This window comes from Dromiciops gliroides, chromosome 1, assembly GCF_019393635.1.
Source record: "Dromiciops gliroides isolate mDroGli1 chromosome 1, mDroGli1.pri, whole genome shotgun sequence".
Lineage (NCBI taxonomy): Eukaryota > Metazoa > Chordata > Mammalia > Microbiotheria > Microbiotheriidae > Dromiciops > Dromiciops gliroides.
In genome coordinates, this window is record NC_057861.1 from 267,004,677 (window position 1) to 267,024,367 (window position 19,691).

At 37.0% G+C, this 19,691-nt stretch overlaps 1 protein-coding gene across 4 annotated transcripts in view; it reads left to right on the forward strand.

The window, feature by feature from the left end:
- Positions 1-19,691, forward strand: part of FAM110B (family with sequence similarity 110 member B) — a 207,236-nt gene that overhangs the window by 97,976 nt on the left and 89,569 nt on the right. For 2 of the 4 annotated variants that reach the window (XM_043979746.1, XM_043979743.1), the window contains exon 1: positions 7,758-7,943. The exons of 1 other annotated variant lie outside the window; for it this stretch is intronic. The gene's annotated coding sequence lies outside the window, so the exon portion shown is untranslated. Of the gene's footprint in view, positions 1-7,757; positions 7,944-8,228; positions 8,375-19,691 lie in introns of those variants that run through there. One more of the 4 variants, XM_043979745.1, reaches the window with a different exon arrangement.

The window sequence follows — 19,691 nt, forward strand, 5'->3', positions numbered from 1 at the left end:
CATTTCTCTAATCAATAGTGATTTAGAACATTTTTTTTTTTCATATGGCAATAGATAGCTTTGATTTCTTCATCTGAACACTGCCTCTTCATTTATTTTGACCATTTCGCAATTGGGGAATGACTTGCATTCTGATAAATTTGATTTTGTTCCCTATGTATTTTAGAAATTAGAGCTGTGTGACCCTGGGCAAGTCACTTAACTCTCATTGCCCTGTCAAAAAAAAATTAAAAATCAGGCTTTTATCAGAAACACTGGCTGTAAAAATTGTTTTCCAGGTTTCTGCTTCCCTTCTAATTTTGGCTGCATTGCTTCTGTTTGTACAAAACCTTTTTAATTTAATGTAATCAAAACCATCCCTTTTGTATTTCATAATATTCTCTATCTCATTTGGTCATAAATTGTTCTCTTCTCCATAAATCTGAGAGGATCCTAATTTACCTATGGTACCTTGATATTTTCTTGAAAGAAATTGATCATAGCTTTCAGATAGTCTAATACTTTTAAAATTATCTCTCCTGGATCTATTTTCCAGGTCAGTTGTTTTTCCAGTGAGATATTTTACATTGTGTTCTATTTTTTCATCCATTTGGGTTTGTTTTTTGTTGTTGTTGTTTCTTGATTTCTTATAAAGTCATTAACTTCCATTTGCGTAATTCTAATTTTTAAGGAATTATATCCTTCAGTGAGCTTTTATACTTCTTTTTCCATTTGGCTAGTTCTACTTTTTAAGGAGTTTTTTCTTCAGTGAATTTTTGTGTCTCCTTTACCAAGCTATTGACTCTTTTTTCATGATTTTCTTGCATCACTCTCATTTCTCTTCCCAATTTTTCCTCTATCTTTCTTTTTTTTTTGCAGGGCAATGGGGGTTAAGTGACTTGCCCAGGGTCACACAGCTAGTAAGTGTCAAGTGTCTGAGGTCGGATTTGAACTCAGGTACTCCTGAATCCAGGGCCGGTGCTTTATCCACTGCGCCACCTAGCCGCTCCCCCTCTATCTTTCTTACTTGATTTTCAAAATGCTTTTTGAGCTGTTCCATAGCCTAAGACCAATTCATATTTTTCTTGGAGGCTTTGGATGTAGGCACTTTGACTTTGTTGTCGTCTTCTGAACGTGTGTTTGTATATTCCTTGTCACCATAGTAACTTTCCATGGTCAGAATTGTTTCTGTTTGCTCATTTTCTTGGCCTATTTCTTTGACTTATAACTCTTTGCTAAAGTAGGGCTCTGTTTCCAGGGTAGAGGGCATACTGTGCCAAGCTTCAGGGGTTTTGTGTAGCTGCTTTGAGATAGTTTTAGGGCTTGTATGTTTTAAGTCTTTCCAAGGTGGTATGATCTAAGGAGAGGTATTTTTACTACTCTCCTGGCCTGTGTTCTGATCTGTGAACAACCACGAGCACTCTTTTCTGCCTTGAAACTGTGTGGAGGGTCCTTGCTTCAGTTTAGCTACAAGCTCTGGTGTGCGAGTGCTCCTCCCTGCCCTGGGACTACCACCCTGGACTGCAACCTGTATCTGAGTCTGGACAAAGCAACAGAATCCAGCCTCGGTGCTGGCAAAGAGACGCTTGTAATCTCTTTGGCCAATCGTTCGACCCTCTTACGATCTGTGGGCTAAGAGTTCCAGAAGCAGCAGCTGCTGCTATTGCTGCTGATGATTCAGTGGCTCCCACAGCCTGTTTCTGGTTTGCTTGGACTGGTTCTATGCTGGTGCAGTATGTGCTAGACTGTGCTCCACTCTCACCCAGGTATGATGGACCTTTCCAGCCAACCTTCTATGTTGTCTTTGGCTCAAAAATTATTTCATCATTTCCTTTTCTGGGTTCTGCTGCTCCAGGAATTGTCTTATGGCATTATGTCAAGGTATTTGGAGGGCTTTGGGGAGAGCTTAGGCAAGTTGCTGCCTTTCCTCTGCCATCTTGACTCTTCCCCCTTCTCTCCCTCTTTTTTTTTTTTTAATCAGGTGAAAATGCCCATATCTACTATCTTCTGCTGTTGTGTTTTGTAAATAAATGTATATGCCACGCTAATCTTCTGTTTCTTAGCTTGGCACAGAAATCAAGTATTTGCAAGTTGAGGTAGTTATGCAGTTCTTTTGGTCCCACTGGGGTCATTCTTTAACATTCTAAGGAATGGTGATGTTTCATGTTGATGTCTTTCCCATTATCCATTTCCCACTTTTCACAAGTATTACAGTGTATATTTACATGTTTCCTCCCCCTATAGGATACAAACTTCTTGAAAGCAAGGGCAGTTTCCTTTGTCTTTGAATTCCCACTTCCTGCCACAGTGCCTGGCCTATAATAGGCACTTAATAAGTATTTGATGATTGATCCTATAGCTCCCTGCTCCCCAGGTATATTTTAGGTTAAATAAAGCTTTTAAAGGCTGCCTCAAAACTGTCTTTAAAAATAGAATTTATTTAAATCTGATTAGGATTTTTTGGTGACCCAAAGAAAGGATTATACTAGATGAAGGAATGTAACAGCTAACTGCTTAGTACACAGTGAGTTAATATTGTTGCCATTATTAGTCATCTGTTGTACCCCATTAAGTACTGTGCTAGATGCTAATATGTTAACTAAGCAAATATGGTCTTTGCCCTGGGGAACTTCTAGTCTATAACTTGATGAATTATCTATGCTTGTATCAGTAAATAAAAAATAGAATTAGCTGAATTACTCATTTGCATGGTTTTAAGTTTTTCTCTTTTCCATCAACATTTTTTGAGTTTCTGTGATGCCTAGGTCATTGCAATGGACACTACTGAGGTTATAAAGGAAGTGGAAGGTAAGCACCCTCCTTCGGGACCTTACAGTTCAGAAAGAGATAAAAGAAACAAATAATAATACTGCAAACTATGATTGGATGCCCATGTGTGATGAAAGGTAACATGTTTTCTGAATTGTCTGGGGAAGAAGGGAGGGAGGGAGGGAAAGAGAGAGAGAATGAGAATGAATTAAAACAGCAGTAGATAGTGAGATTACTTTTACCAAAGGGATTTTTATGGTTTGACTTATTTACCTATTATTTGTGTCACCTATTGATTTCTCTTATTATCCCTCTAGATTTTTTTTTTTATTGTTGTTTCACTTGGGTCTTATGATTTCATCTTTGTAAATCAATGTCTTCTGTAGACCTCCCTCTACTGTTAGAGATCTATAACTTATAAATTAAATCTTTTGAATGTAGAATTAGTTTCCTACCTAAAACAGTTTAGTTCAGTTTTGAGGCTGCCTGTAAAAACTTTGCCAAAATATACCTGGGGAAGAGGGCAGCTAGGAGGTGCAGGAGGACCTGAGTTCAAATCTGGTCTCAGACATTTGACACTTACTAGCTATGTGACCTGGGCAAGTCACTTAACCCTCATTGTCCATCCCCCCCCCCAATATGTATATATGTGTGTATATAAATATAATATTATACACACACACACACCTGGGGAGCAGGAGGCTATAGAATCAATCATCAAGCATTTATTAAGTGCCTGTTATATGGTGGGCACCATACTAGGAAATGGGGATTCAAAGACAAAAGAAACTGCCCCTGCTTTCAAGAAGCTTGCATTGTACAGGGGGAGGCAACATGTAAATATGTAAGTATATATGAAATATGTTCAAAATAAATGCAAAATAATTTCTGGTTCAGGGTGGTGGCAGTGATCCAAAGTTTAGATGAGGCACCATCCCTATACTCATAAAACTTAAATTCTTTTATCCTGGATTCCTAATTTGGAGTACATAAACTTGTATTTTTTAAAGTATTTTGATAATCTCATTTCTCTTCTTTTTCTTTGCCTTTTTCTTTTTTTGCCAGGCAGTGAGGGGTAAGTGACTTGCCCAGGGTCACACAGCTAGTAAGTGTCAAGTGTCTGAGGCTGGATTTGAACTCAGATACTCCTGAATCCAGGGTGGGTGCTTTATCTAGTGCACCACCTAGCTGTCCCCTACAATAATCTCATTTCACTATAATTGTTTTATTTTTGTAATCCTATATATTTCATGCTATGAATTTGTTGTTGTTGATCTTTTAGGGGGGGGCAATGAGGGTTAAATGACTTGCTCAGGGTCACACAGCTAGTAAGTGTCAAGTATCTGAGGTCAGATTTGAACTCAGGTCCTCCTGAATCTAGGGCCAGTGCTTTATCCGCTGCACCACCTACCTGGCACACCCCCCCACCCCCATGCTATGCATTTAAACACATTTTTTCTGAGAAGGGTTTTTCATAGGCTTCTACACTGCTAAAAAGGTCAGTGACACACAAAAAGATTAAGAACCCTGGTCTAATAGTTATGGCTAAGTAGGGTTTATGGGCTGGATGGTTACCATTTATAGAGGAAAACTAATTCTGAATTCTAAACAACAGTGTTCTAAACCAAGCACTGGCTTTGGAGTTAAAAGACCTGGGTTCAAATCCTGCCTCCATTATTTATTACCTCTGTAATATTGGGCAATCACTCAACCTCTCTGGCCTCAATGTCCCCAACTATAAGATGAGGAGATTGGATTAGATGGCCTCTAAGATTGCTTCCAGCTCTAAATCTTTGATCGATCAGTGTTTTTATGTTCCGTAGTTAGGGATTGTCTCTGTGCATACACATCTTATCGCCAAATATAGCAATCAAAGTGTTTGCCGATTTGGATGTGGAGGGGATGAATTAGAGAGAACTACAGTAACAAGGGAATGGGGAAGAGGAACTGCAGTCAAACTCCTAGGACCTTTTAGGAAAAATTTTAGGTTGGATTTTTAAATTGAACTGCATTGCATTTGAGGTCATTTGCAACTATTGACTTAGAATCCTATGATTAGCTAATAAAAGTTAAAGGAAAACTGTGGGAACTTGGATAGCATGAGAGCAGAATGGTTGGAGGTAGAGACAGATAAAAGCATTTTTGAAGTAGTTATTTAAAAAAAAAAGTTGATGATCTTGGCATATTTAAAGATCTGACCTAAGAACAGACTCTGCTCTTTTGTAAAGTTGCTTCAGAGTGTCTCATGGAACACAGGATTGACATATTTGCCAAGATAGTTTTCATAGTGTCTTTTCAGGTTGGCATTTTTTTTTAACTCAATGGAAAAGCAGAATTGTTAGATGCTTTCTACATGAATACCTAGAAGTTTTACTAGTCTGTATCCTGGCAGCCTTGATTGAGTTGTGCCTTAAGCCAAAATTACTGAAGCCAATTCCTCTTGGATTTTCTCCTCCTGATGACTGTTTGGTAACTTCCATAGATGAGTGCTCCACAGTAACAGAACAGTAATTTCCTTTCATAGATTCGTGTTATATTTTCTAGTTTGGTTGCCTGCATTTCTATGCATATTTTTTACAATAGAGTTTAGGACCTGTATTTCTCTATGTTTTTTCATAAAGTTTAGGGACCATGTGTCCCTGTTACTGATGTTTCCAGAATAGTTTTTAATGTACAAAGACTGAAGGGAAGGATGGAATGCAGCATTGTCAGCATTCCTCATCATTATCTACTAGAATACAATTCCAGTCATAAAGCTAGGAGTTGTCTTAACTTCCTCATTCCCTCCCCCCCCAGTTGCCAAGTCTTGTTGATTTTACCTCCATGGCATTGCTTGCATAATCTCCCTACTCACATAGCTATTCCCTTCCTTCTGCTTTTCTCACTTCTTGACTAGACAAATGCCCCTTAATTTGTCTAGCTGCAATAAGTCTCTCCTCTCCAGTCCATCCACCACACAGCCGCCAAAGTGGTTTTCCAAAAATTACATGTCCAGTAAACAGCAAGTAGAATTAAATACAGAATTCTCTTTTTGTCTTTTGATGCCCTTCAAAACCTGGATACAACCTTTCTAGGCTTATCAGTCATTATTCCCTTCATGTTCTGGTCCAGCCACACGGATCTTTTTGCCATTCCTTATAATCAGTCTCTTGTCTCTGTGTCTTTGCATTGCCTGTCCCCCATTTTTGGAATGCACACCCTTCTCATCCATGCCCCTGAGAATTCCTATTTTCCTCAAAGTTTTGATCAAGCAACCCCTTCACTGTGGAGTTTTTCTTGATCCCTGTAGCAACCAGTATCTCCTTTACTCTGTGTGTGTGTGTGTGTGTGTGTGTGTGTGTGTGTGTGTGTACAATTTGTGGGGCAGTAAGGGTTAAGTGCCCAGGGTCACACAGCTAGTAAATGTCAAGTGTCTGAGGTTGGGTTAGAACTCAGGTCCTCCTGAATCCAGTGCCGGTATGTTATTCACTGTGCCACCTAACTGCCCCTTGTGTATATTTTGAATATACTTAGAGGTTCATATTGTTTCTCCCTATGGAATGTAAGATTGTTGAGGGTAAGGACTATTTGATTGTATTTGTACCTTATTTAGTGGTACTGCTTGGCACATACTAGGGGGTTGATAAATGCTCATTAGTTTGATGATTTGTTGTTCCATAGACCAAATAATGTCCTGTTGAACATGACAGCTTAAAGTTTTTAGTAAAAGAATGAAAAAGTTCTAGTGTTTGGACATTCTAATTTCATCAATAAATTTGAATCTGACTGATAGAGTAAAGAAGGTTTTTGTGACCAAGACTTATAAGGAATAACAAATTGATTACTACTATCAATGAAAAAGTGAGATTACAGCAGAAATGTTGTTTTTACTCAGTGTAAGACATTTCTAATCTGTTCAAGGTACTCTTTTTGTTTGGTCTCATGATTAATTTGGTAAATTTGCATGTAGAATCTAATAAAAATTAATGGCTGTTTTTTAAAGAAGTGTTTTAAAAGTAATTTAACTTATGTGAAATTTTTCATTCATTAAAAACACTTGCATTACCTCTTAATCATTTAAGTAGTACGAAGAAAGGGTCCAACATCAGAAAATTGTGTAATGCCCTATTGAATGAAAAAAGTGCTTTGATTTTATCTTAACCCCTAATGGATCTTTGCTAGCCTATGCTTGTTAGACAAATATTTTGTTACAGGACTGTACAAGCAGGGTCAGTCTTCTTAGTGTAGTAGAAGTATTGTGCTTGCACAGAATAGATCTTAATAAATAGTGGTAGAGTGATTTAAGAATGGAAAGACCTGGGGTTTGAGTGTTGGCTCTGTAAAGTTATTTCACCTCCCTGTGTCTCAGTTTCATCATCATCTGTAAGATGAACTGGATGATCTCCAAGGACCTACTCGTTTCTTATATTCTCTGACATAAGGTATAAAAGCCCATGATTTAAGTTTTCAGAATTGCTTACCACTTTTCTGATGTGGCAGAAATTTGCATGGCATTTCAAACAATATAGAAGGAAGATTGATTAGTACTTGTACAAATGAGCATCAGATTGCTAATCGAGGCAAATCAAATCTGAATATGATTTTATTGCACTAATGATTATAAGTATACAATATGGATTTTATATTTGAGCTTCAACACCAGAATAGATTAAATTTGAACAAGCTGGTATGGGATCGCATGTGACTTAATCACTTTGTTTCTTTGGATTGGGGCGGGGGAAACACCTTTAAAATCACTTATAGATTGTAAGGTGAGCCAGCCTTCCAACTGACAAAATCATGATTGTTTTGTCTGTGAGCTTTAATTTATTAAAATTTAATTTGCTCATGTGCTTTGCTCCAATAGCACTGTGCTAGCAAATGGCTATAATTAGATTACCAGGCTGCTAAGCAGTGGTGACAGTATCTGAGCCTCAGAGAGCATGTGCTAGATTCTACATGTGCCTTTTTCCCATTGGCTGTTGACATTGCTGCTTGCCAGTTTGATAGGTTTCCACAGTAATCTTTATGCTGCATTAGAGACATAGATACAGAGGTACTGTACTGTGTTCTTGCAACGGTAGAGGTGCTTAGCTTGTAGCATAAAAGAAAGAGAAAGCCACTGATGGAAGAAAGGCATTGGTCTTTGTTGTAAAACATCACTAGTGAACGGCTGCTAGCAGCAAGCAGGGTCAGTGGAGGAGTTTCAGTTCATGGTAATTACTTTCAGTCTTTATCTATGCCATAAAGCACAGCCGTGCATGAAATGAATACTGTTAATCATGTCATCTGTTTAATTTGATCTTGCTTTTGTTAATAGCATGTGTAGTACAGCTTCTGATACTAAACATGTTCCCCCAGAAAAAAAAATTACTTGAGAAAATACTGAGTATATTCATGTGGGAACATTGTTTTTCCATGAATTCTAGGGTGCATGTGCATGTGAGGAATTCTTATTGGTCCTCTTTTGTTTTGGTAATCCTAGTAATTTCATGGATTCAGGTATCTTTGCCGCTTCATACCCATCCCTGGTTGCTTCTGTTTATATTGAGATAAGATTGCTCTGAATAACGAGGGGTCAGAGGAAATTTTGTGAAATGTATTCTAATGAGACATAGGACAGTAACTATTCTGAGACTGAAGAACGGTAAGTAATGTGCTGTTGTTATTTTTTCAGAGATGCTCTCAGCCTTCATTTTGGATGGTTTCTTTGTTTCACCTTTCTCTTTTTTCCATTAAGAGGCTCTTTAAAAAAATTAAGTAGTAAGTTATTGCATATCCCAGTTTAGGGGAGAAAAGGCTCATTGTGTATATTATTTCCAAGAGCCAAATTTTGGCTCGTGGACTTGTTTTGGTATGGACAAGCATTGCCTTTAGAGTTGGAATGAGAAAGTAGGAAGGTGGGGTTCCTATCGCTTACTTTGAATAATGTTTCAAACATTTTCTGTGCTGTTTTTATTTGAATGTATTGTTGCATTCCAGTTCTTGTTCTTAGACTACATTTTTAAATGGCCTTAACTCTTAGATTAGAAATAGCATATTTAAAGGCAATATATTTAATATACAATATGGGGGTGTGGAGAAGAGAAATTGATAAAATGTATATTTGTCTGAAACTATATCTTTCCTACATGTTTTCCAGTTTTATATAAAAATAGATTGCAGATACTTCTGACTGTCACAACTTAAAAATTGATGCCCTTGTCTTTATCAGACTGTGGAGTCCACAGAAACTTGGGTATTGAGTCACCAGTCATTCAGCTGGCTGTCTGCCACCATGCGTCTAGTAACGGTGAAAAGCTTTGCTAAAATCCAAAAGGTGTAAGGAATTATTTTCTTTTACCTTTTTTCTGTAGAGACAAAATAGTTCAGAAAGCCATCTTTCTAAATAATTATTAAATGGCTGACTTCATTTTAAAAACATATACTTTCTGAAATAGTATATCTTTTGCTGTATTTAAAAACTCCATGCTAACATTTTCTGTGTTGTCCTCCCTCCCCAAACATTGAGCTCTTTCAAAGTCCGCATTTAAGTCGAATGGATTATCTGTGTCATAGTTGTTGTTGTTTTTTCATAAATAACACATTTGAGAAAAAGATCTTGGAAAGAATTATTAATAAGTTTCACTGAAAATTACCACAACTGAGCATTTTGTATCACCTTAAGTATGTATTCTTTTTCACTTCAATATGCCAGCTATGGTCAATGTAAAAATTAGAACTGTAACTCTAATAATGGCACTTGGTTAACATTTAAGCATAATTGATTAAAAGGCTGTGCTTTGCTGTGATTTAACAAGATTACATGGCTGCATCAATGATGGCAACAGAAATTGTGATGATTAGTTGCTGCCCTGTATTTGGACTTTATCCCTATGTTTTGTGCCTTTTGTTCTTTCCATGAAATGTTTTACTCCTTTATACTGGGCTGGCAAACTTTCTGTGTATCAACAGTTAGGAATGGAAAGTGATGATGAGAACAGTGTAGGCACCTCAAGTATTCTTTCTCTTATTTCCTTTGTCTTCTGAAGTACCTACTAAATCATTCAGCTCTTCTAATTACTATAAGAAGTAGCCTGGTTGAAAAGAAAATTGTCAATGATTTTACCCCTTGCTGAACAATATCAAATCTAAACTCAAAATGTGCCTATTACTTAGATTACTCAAAAGCTGATTTCTCTGCCTTTGGAAGCATATTGATATTGAGTTATGTATGCTTGAGATCTCCAAATCAGTACTAATTGATGTGGGAATTCCCATTATTATATTTAGGGTATTTTTCCATGTCACATAGTTTTATATGGTTTTAAAATGTAAATTTGAGTTCATGATGTGGTGATTTAATAGTTTAATGCATGGAGCTATCTTTCAAAACATATTAAGTTCACTTAAAGGAACTTATTTCTAGAGAATTGTCTCTAGTAAACTACTGTCTCTTTGTAAAGTAACAAAGATTTTGGTCACATATTAAAAAGGATGAAAAATGTGATATATACATTATATTTTTCATTATTGAAATCTTTTTGTGTGTTTCATAAATAGGGCTTTAGGAAAATAAACCTCTTGTATATGCTGAATTATTTCTCTATGCTTCATAATGTTCATGCAGGATAAAAATGTATTTGTAAAACAAAAACATTTTAGCAAATATAATAGTATTGTGGGCATTAGTGTATAAAATATAATGTATATTATTAATGTATATTAAAATGAGAGAGATTAAGTAATAAATAGTATAATTTTGTTTATTCAGAACTAATTGAAAGACTAGACATTAATGAGTTGAAATCAACTTGGAGCAGATCACTAGTAGACTGTCCTCAGGGATCTGTCCATGGTCCCGTGCTGTCCCGAATTTTTAATAGTGGTATAGATAATAAAAAGTTGAGAGAGAACTAACATGTTGGACACACAAAGTCAGGATGTAAAAAGATCTTGATAGGCCTCCCCAAAAAAGAAAGGAAAAAGCTAATGTGATCTCTTAAAACTTTTTTTTTTTTTAAAGCAGACCTCAGTTCAAATCCAGCCTAAGCTACTTACTTACTTAAGCATGACCTTGGGAAAGTCACTTAAATTCTGTCTGTATTCAGTTTCTAAATTTATAAAATGGGAATAATAATAACACATTCTTCCCAGGGTTGTTGTGAGATATTTGTAAAACCCTTTACAAACTGTAAAGAGTTATATAAATTATCTTTGTTGTTTTTACTGTTGTTATTCTTCTTGTCTTGTCTATTCCACCTCCTTCACATCTTTCACATCTATCCCTTTTATTCTGCTCCTATAACCGCCAACCCAAATTGGGTCTTCATCACCTTTCATCTAGGTAGCTATAATAAATAACCTTATAATTGGTCTTCCCAGATCCAGTCCCTCCTCTCTCAAATACATTTTCCTCTACATTGCTTCCAAATTTCAAATCCTAAAAATCCAAGTGTGACCATGTTACTTCTGCTCAAAAAGATTCATTGATTTCCCATTACCTTTAACTGATAAAATTTGTAATCCCTCATTTGGTATATGAAGGCCTTTACAATCTGGCTTTATTCTTTCATTCTTATTACTCATCCCTCCCCTTTATGTGTGTATATATAGCTCTAGCAAAACTGGCCTTCTTTCTGATTCCTCTACCTCTCTTTGAGCTTTTTCATAGGCTGATCTTCGTGCCTGGAATGTTTCCCCCTCTTTCCACTACCTCTTAGAATACTTGTTTCATTCAAAGTAAGTTTTCAAAATCCAAGTGCCACCTCCTTCAAGAAGTTCTTCAGAAATCCTACCCTATGTGCCAGAATACCTTCCCTTCCCCATAATTATATGTGTCTGTGTGTCTGTGTGTTTGTCTATCTACCTACCTATCTATGTACCTATCTATGTATCTATGTATTTATGTATCTATGTATCTATCTATCTATCAGGTTTTTTGTTTTTGTTTTGTTTTGGTGAGGCAGTTGGGGTTAAGTGACTTGCCCAGGGTCACACAGCTAGTAAGTGTCAAGTGTCTGAGGCTGGATTTGACCTCAGGTCCTCCTGACTCCAGGGCCAGTGCTTTATCCACTGCGCCACCTAGCTGCCCCTCTATCTATTCTTTTTTTTTTTTTTTTTTTGGTGGGGGTAATGGGGGTTAAGTGACTTGCCCAGGGTCACACAGTCAATAAGTGTCAAGTGTCTAAGGCCGGATTTGAACTCAGGAACTCCTGAATCCAGGGCCGGTGCTTTATCCACTGTGCCACCTAGCTGCCCCTCTATCTAGTCTTTATTTGCAAATATGTTGTATCTTTCTAGGAGAATGTAAGTTCCTTTAAGGGAGTAAAGGAGGGCAGTCTCACTTTGGTATATGCCTCTATCCCTAATGTTTACATGGTATCTGTAGTAGATGTTTAATAAATGATTTTCATTTGATTTCTATTCTTTATTATTTTTTTTTTTTTGGTGGAGCAATGGGGGTTAAGTGACTTGCCCAGGGTCACACAGCTACTAAGTGTCAAGTGTCTGAGGCCGGATTTGAACTCAGGTACTCCTGAATCCAGGGCCGGTGCTTTATCCACTGCGCCACCTAGCTGCCCCCTGATTTGTATTCTTGCTGCATTATTTTGGCACTATAAAATCTTTAAAGTTGTGTGTTTTCTCACTCATAATAACATCTGATTTTTATGTAGTGCCTTTAAGTTTACAAAGCACTTTACATATGTTTCCTCAAAACCACCTCATGTGTTAAAGTGCTCCAACTATTATCTCCATTTTACAGATGAAGAAATAAATGGAAGCTGTGGGAGGTTAAGCTTGTTCCAGGTAGGATGTGAGCCCTGGTATCTCCTGACTCCAGCATGCAGTATCCTATTCATGATTTCCTGCTACTTCTCTTTATAAAGCAAACATTGCTTGAGCAAATTCTTCCCAGAACACAGTGAATAAGGATAATTTCAGTACTGGTGGAGTCAAATTAAAGAGAAGGTGGTACATGGAAATTAGAGATGTTTTCATCATCCATCAGTTGAAATGTATCTCTGGCAAAGGGAACACAAAGCATTTAAAAAAATATTTATTGCATTGAAGATGTTTCCTTGTATAGTTAATCTTTTTGAAACTACTTGAGTGTCCTGGAATTAACACTTAAATTTTGGTTCTGTATTTGATTTTCTGATGTACTGTTTTATAGTGTCTCATTAAAAGTTCAATAAGATTTGGGAAATCAGTAGCAAGACTGTAATAGTACAAACAAACTTTGCTTAAGATGCTCTGTCTTGTTAGCTATTAATTGAATTTAGACATACTTAAAACTGTACCAAATTTAAAGTAGCAGTTAATTTTAGGGCTAATACATCTGTTTGGTCTGACATGTGCTAACACTGAAAGATCTCGTGTTAAAAAAATAGAAAATTGTACAGTATTGTTTTATTGTGGGATATGTACTATGAGTATCTGAGATACATTGTAGTTAAATGACAAAAAGAAATTAATATAATTCCTGCCTTCTGACAGGATACAGACTACATGGGCAGAAAAAGTTAGACTGTGTAACTGTGTAAGTGAAAGGACACTGGACTTGGATTCAGGGGACCTTGGTTAAAATCCGATATCTAAAACTTATGTCCAGAGTGTCAATGGCCAGTTCACTTTTTCTGAACCTCACTTTCCTGAGGAGACAAAATGAGACAAATTCTTGTGCTTATGAGGAAATCAGACTAACCGCTTGCAGAGTATATATGTCTTTGTATCACACCAGATTCAACGTGCCCATTATAGAACTTACCATATTACTCTCTGCCTTTTCTCCTTCCAAATTTACCTATTTCTGTTAAGGGTACCACTCTCTTCCTTGTTAGCCAAGTTTGTAATCTCAAATAATGTTTGGTTTTTTTTGTTGTTGTTGTTTTTGTGTGTGTGTGTGTGTGTGTGTGTGTGTTTTGTTTTTGTGTGGTTTTCTTTTTTGCAGGGCAGTGAGGGTTAAGTGAGCCCAGGATCACACAGCTAGTAAGTGTCAAGTGTCTGAGACCAGATTTGAACTCAGGTTCTCTTGAATCCAGGACCAGTGCTTTATCCAATGCACCACTTAGCTGCCCCCCCAAGTAATATTTTACTCTCCATTTTTCCTTCCATCCTCCAATCCTGTCAGTTGCTAACTTAATAAATTCTACTTCCCAAGCATTCACATTCATCTCCTTTTCCTATGGCCAGCACCCTATTTCAGGCCTTTATTGGCCATGGTATCACAGATGGTTAGATCAGGAAGGAACCTAAAGAATTATCTAACCCAGGGATTTTTAACCCCTTTGGGGCATTCCAAAGAAGTCCACAGATAGCTTCTTAGGATGTTTTAAAATTCATAAAACAAAATATACATAAAATGATTCTATACGTGTCATATGCACATATATATTTACATACACATAGATAAAATAAATTTATATTTTGTTTACATATTTATTTGTATTTTAAATTTACATATGTATATATGTAAAATAATTTTATTTATTTGTATGTAGATACATATTTGTATCTAATGGTAGCCATCTGAGGGGGAGGGAAGAAAAAGAGAGGAAAAAAGAAATTTACATGATAATTTTATTTTATATATTATATATATATATATATATATTAAAGGAATAGTAAGTTGGACATAATAGATTTGCAGTTTCATGTGCAATCGTCTTTTTAAAAATTATACTATAGCATAAAATGCTTGTTTTATTCCATAAATTACAAATAATATAAATAAAAGCTTTAAATTACATAGGATTGATTACAAAGGAAACAGTATTGAGTACAGTTGTAAAAATATTTCTTTAAACTTCTCAAACCCTAGATTAAGAATCCCTGAAGCTGATACTCTTGTTTTACTGATAAGTAAATAAGCTCAAAATAGTTACATACCTTGCCCAAGATCACATAGTTTTAGGTGTAGCAGAGCTAGCATTTGAACCCAGCTCTTTAATGTTAAATCTGGTGCTGTTTCCATTATATGCCTATCAATCTCACATGTTAATACAACAAAATAATCTTTCTTAAAAGGATCCAAGCTTGTCATTACCTGCTTTTTAAAAAAAAAATACCTATAGCAACCCCCTTTGCCTCTAGGATATAATGTAAATCCCTAAATCATGAAGGTGCCCCCCAGTCTTATTCTACTTTCCAGCTGTTACTTTATATCATTCCTCTTCAAATACTCTACATCCCATCCAAACTTTTCCACAAACTCCCTCCTTATACTTGACATTACTTCTGTCTTCCTCCAGGGTTTAGTGCATTGTGTTCTTGGATTACTAAAAGTTTAATGACTTGCCCAAGGTCACGCATGAGGATGGATGTGAACCTAAATTGTCCTGATTCTAAGGCTGGCCCTTTATCCACTGTCAGCACTCAGCTAATCAAATTCCTTGTATTTATTCGTGTACATGTTATAGCCTCAGGGACAGCTAGATGGCGCAGTGGTTAAAACACCGGCCCTGAATTCAGGAGTACCTGAGTTCAAATCCGGCCTCAGACACTTGACACTTACTAGCTGTGTGACCCTGGGCAAGTCACTTAACCCCCATTGCCTGCAAAAACAAACAAACAAACAAAAAAACATGTTATAGCCTCCCTTGAGGGCAGACATTGTTTCATTTATATCTTATATACAGGACCTAGTCAGTGCTTTGCACATAGTAGACACACAATAAATATTTGCCTAATTGAATTGAAATACTTTTTACAGATTTGAAACAAATGTGAGTTATTGTATAAGCTGTGAAATTTTAAATCTCACTTTCTTGCCAACCTGAATTATATGATTAAGGAATTTTACAAGTGTCAGCTGGTGGACCCCCTCCCCCTTTGTTTTTCTTTTTTTTACTGATGAGGAAGTTCTAAAGTGGTTGTCTGACTGCAATAGAAAGAAATCTTTATGTACATACTGTATTTTGCCCCTTTTCCATTACACCTGAGATTAGGGATAATAATTAATAATAATTATTATATAACCAATGAATAAATTAATAGTGATTATTATTTTTATGATGGAGAAAGAGAGAGAGAGCACACGCGAGCACTTTAAGGTTTTCCAAGTGCTTTTCAAAAATCTAATTTTTTCCCTTTACAACAACGCTGGGAGGTAGTTGCTATTATTATCCCTATTTTACAGATGAGGAACTAAGGCAGACAGGGATTTTGTGATTATTGTGTGTGAGGCTGGATTTGAACTCATATCACCTTGATTCCAGGTCCAGCCTTCTGTTGTGCCACTGAGCTGCAAATGTTGTTGCACCCTTGTCCTCCCCCTACCCTTCCCTCATTTGGGCTGCTGTGATTTAATTACTGAGATGCTCTGAAATGTTTTTTTTTTTTTCCTTCCTGGAGTCGTAAAGGATAGTAATAGTTATTAGAAGATCCCAGAATTTATTTTTCTTATTTTCTTTTAAAAAGTAGCCAAGGGTATCCTAGTCATTAAGAGAGTTCTACTGTCTAGTGAACACTACAATAGCTCCATAATGAGCCATTACTGTTTGTTGATGCTCTCATTAAGTGAGCATTGTGCTGTCCCATGGATGGGAGGCCATGGTAATGAACCCTTACTTAGCTGTTAATTGTGGGTCAGTTACAAAGATGGGCTCCTGAACTGTTATTTTTGAATTGTTGTGTAGAAGTGTTATACCTACTTTAAAAACCACCAGACTCCATTTCTCTGCATTAGGAAAGGATGCATATAGATATTATCTATTCTAGCTGCATGAGGTAATACCAGCTATTGACAAAGTGAAGAAAGTATTGTTTGTGCTGTTTGTCACTTCTGTTTAGTTTTTATCTGTTTGGGGAAAATATTACTCTAGATCAGTGGCCACCCTCAGCACCATCATTAATATGTGAAAAACAGACCTTTTTTTTTTTTTTTCATTCTTCCAATGCCTATTTCACACTTGGCTTCCTGCTTCACTGCCACCCCCTACCCCCCTTTAAAAACTTAATCAGCTTCTTCAGTTCCATTTAATAAGATCAAGATTGAATGGTTCTTTGCCTTCCCCTAGCCCCCTACTGATTACCCCAACAGAATTCTCTTTTACTTTTTAGCCAATAAATCTTTTGTGGTTTTCTTTTTCTTTCTACTTTCATTCACAAAGGAATTGGAATTGTTGTCTGTGTGTGTGTGTGTGTGTGTGTGTGTGTGTGTGTGTGTGTGTGTAAAGGAATTGGAATTGTCTGTGTGTGTGTGTGTGTGTGTGTGTGTGTGTGTTTTCTGAGGCAGTTGGGGTTAAGTGACTTGCCCAGGGTCACACAGCTAGTAAGTTTCAAGTGTCTGAGTCTGGATTTGAATTCAGGTCCTCCTGAATCCAGGGCTGATGCTTTATCAACACTGAGCTACCTAGCTGCCCCTGTTGTGTGTTTTTTTAAATTGTTCTTTGGTCCAATCTCTAAGCCTCTTTCTTTTTTATTATGTTATCTTTGATTCTGAATATATCTTTTCTCTCTCCATTGCCCAGAGAGTCATTACTTATACCAAAAGAATTAAAAATCAAGTTTTGGTGTGGAAAGGAGCAGTTCTGCAAAATTAACCCGCATATTAACCAAGTTTGACAGTACGTGTAATGTTTCACATCCATATTGCTCCCATTTAAGGATGGAAGGTGATACATTTTCTCTTGTCTTCTCCTGGGTCTATATTGGTCATTAAACTTATGCAGCATTCAGTTTGGGGATTTGGGGGGTTTTGTTTGTTTTTTCCATTTACATTGTTACAGACATTATCTTTTTTTCTCCCCTCTTATACTGTGTATTTCATGCTCTAATTCTTAAAAATCTCAGCTTCCAAATGCCTTCTTATCTCACCCTATCCCTGCTACCCAAAACACATAGTCTTGCTTAAATGCTTACATGACTTCAATGAGATTGGATTCACTGCCTCTATTCCTTCTTATGAATCAGACAAGCACTGAACCTCGCCATGTGCCCTACCACTTCCCCTTAAGGTCTTCCAGGCTTACTCTCTGCCCTAGAGGACACCCCCCCCCCCCCCCCAGCACTGTCATATGATTTATTGATGTGCTATCTTGCCTCATTGCAGAGAAATCATTCAGATTCCCAGGCCTTTACATATGCCCTAGGGCTGATTTTTCTTTTATTTGTTGTCTCCTCCATTAGAGAGAGTAAGTTCCTTGAGAGAATGGACTGCCTAGTTTATTTATTTTTATTTTTGTCAGTTTGTGTTCCTTTCTTCTTCTTCTCCTCCTCCTTCTCCTCCTCCTCCTCCAATGAGGGTTAAGTGACTTGCCCAGGGTCACACAGCTAGTAAGTGTCAAGTGTCTGAGGTTGGATTTGAACTCAGGTACTCCTGACTCCAGGGCTGGTGCTCTATCCACTGCGCCACCTAGCTGCCCCTTATGCCTATATTTTGGTTTTGCTTTTAGTACCCCTCCATTATTTACTAGTCTCATCATTTGTAATTTTTGTGAATTTTCTGAGCATGAGGTGAAACTTTAAGTTTGTTTTGATTTGCATTGGTAGCAAACTTCCACATGGCTGTTTATAGTTTGCAGTTCTTTTGAGAATGGTTTGCTCATATCCTTTGACCATTTATCTATTGCTTAATGGTTTTTGGTCTTATGTATTCAAACAATAATTGGTTGAACAGGCATTTATTAGGCAACTACTATGTGCCAGGTTCTGTACTAAACTCTGGGGATACAAAGATGAAGTTAAGCAGTCCCTGCCCTCAAAAAGCTTATATTGTAATGGGAGAGATGTGTGTGTGTGTGTGTGTGTGTGTGTGTGTGTGTGTGTGTGTGTGTGTGTGTGTATGACTCTCCTGCTATAATTTATATATATATATATATATACACACACACATACACACATACTATAAATGATATAATACAATGTGATATAATACAATATAATATAATGTACCTGAAAGTTAGTGAACTAGCATCTGGAGAGGATTGTAAGAGGTTTCATATAGAAAGTCACTAAGCCTTGAATATTAGTGATCAGAGCTAGCAATTATAAAGTGCTTTAAGGTTTGCAAAGAGCTTTATAAATATTATTTCATTTTATTATCTTTACAACCCTGGGAGGTTGGTACTATTATTATGCCCATTTTTTCACATGAGGAAACTGAAGCAGACAGAGTTAAGTTGCTGGTCAGGGTTACTCAACAGGATTACTCAACTAGTAAGTGCCTGAGGCTGAATTTGAACTCAGGGTTTCATAACTCCAGCATTTCTTCCACTACACCACCTGTGTTATCCCTTTTGAAGGAAACCAGGGACTCTAAGAGACAAATGAGTAGAGAATGTGTTCCAAGTATAGGGGATATCTATTGCTAAAGCTCTGGAAGTGGAATGTCATGTGTAGGGAACTGCTAGTTGGCCAGTTTGATTAGAACAGAGGTTCATTAGGATAGAGTATAAGAAATAGACCTGAATTAATGCTGACCTCTGTGCCTACCCTAGTAGTATGTTCTCTTGTCATTTGTTCCTCTCTCTGGCCTCAGTAGAGTAGAAAAGTCCTGGGATAGTCTTTCCCTGTCCCACTTGCCCTTTATGAACTCCACCTCTTATTACTTAGCAACTACTTCTCATTATTTCTTTTTTCCCTCAGTGTCCCCAGAGCACTCCTATCCTTCACATTTATAGTAGCTATTAAAGATATAAAGTTTAAATAATATGGCCTTTCCCTCAGGGAGCTTATAGTCTAATGAGGAACTATGGCTTATATACAAATAGCCAAATTAAATTTTTTTGTTTGTTTTTGTTGATTTTTTTTTGTGGGGCAATGAGGGTTAAGTGACGTGCCCAGGGTCACACAACTAGCAAGTGTCAAGTGTCTGAGACTGGACTAGAACTCAGGTCGTCCTGAATCCAGGCCTGGTGCTTTATCCACTGTGCCACCTAACTGCCCCTCCCCCCAATTAATTTTTTTTTTTTTTGCGGGGCAATGGGGGGTTAAGTGACTTGCCCAGGGTCACACAGCTAGTAAGTGTCAAGTGTCTGAGA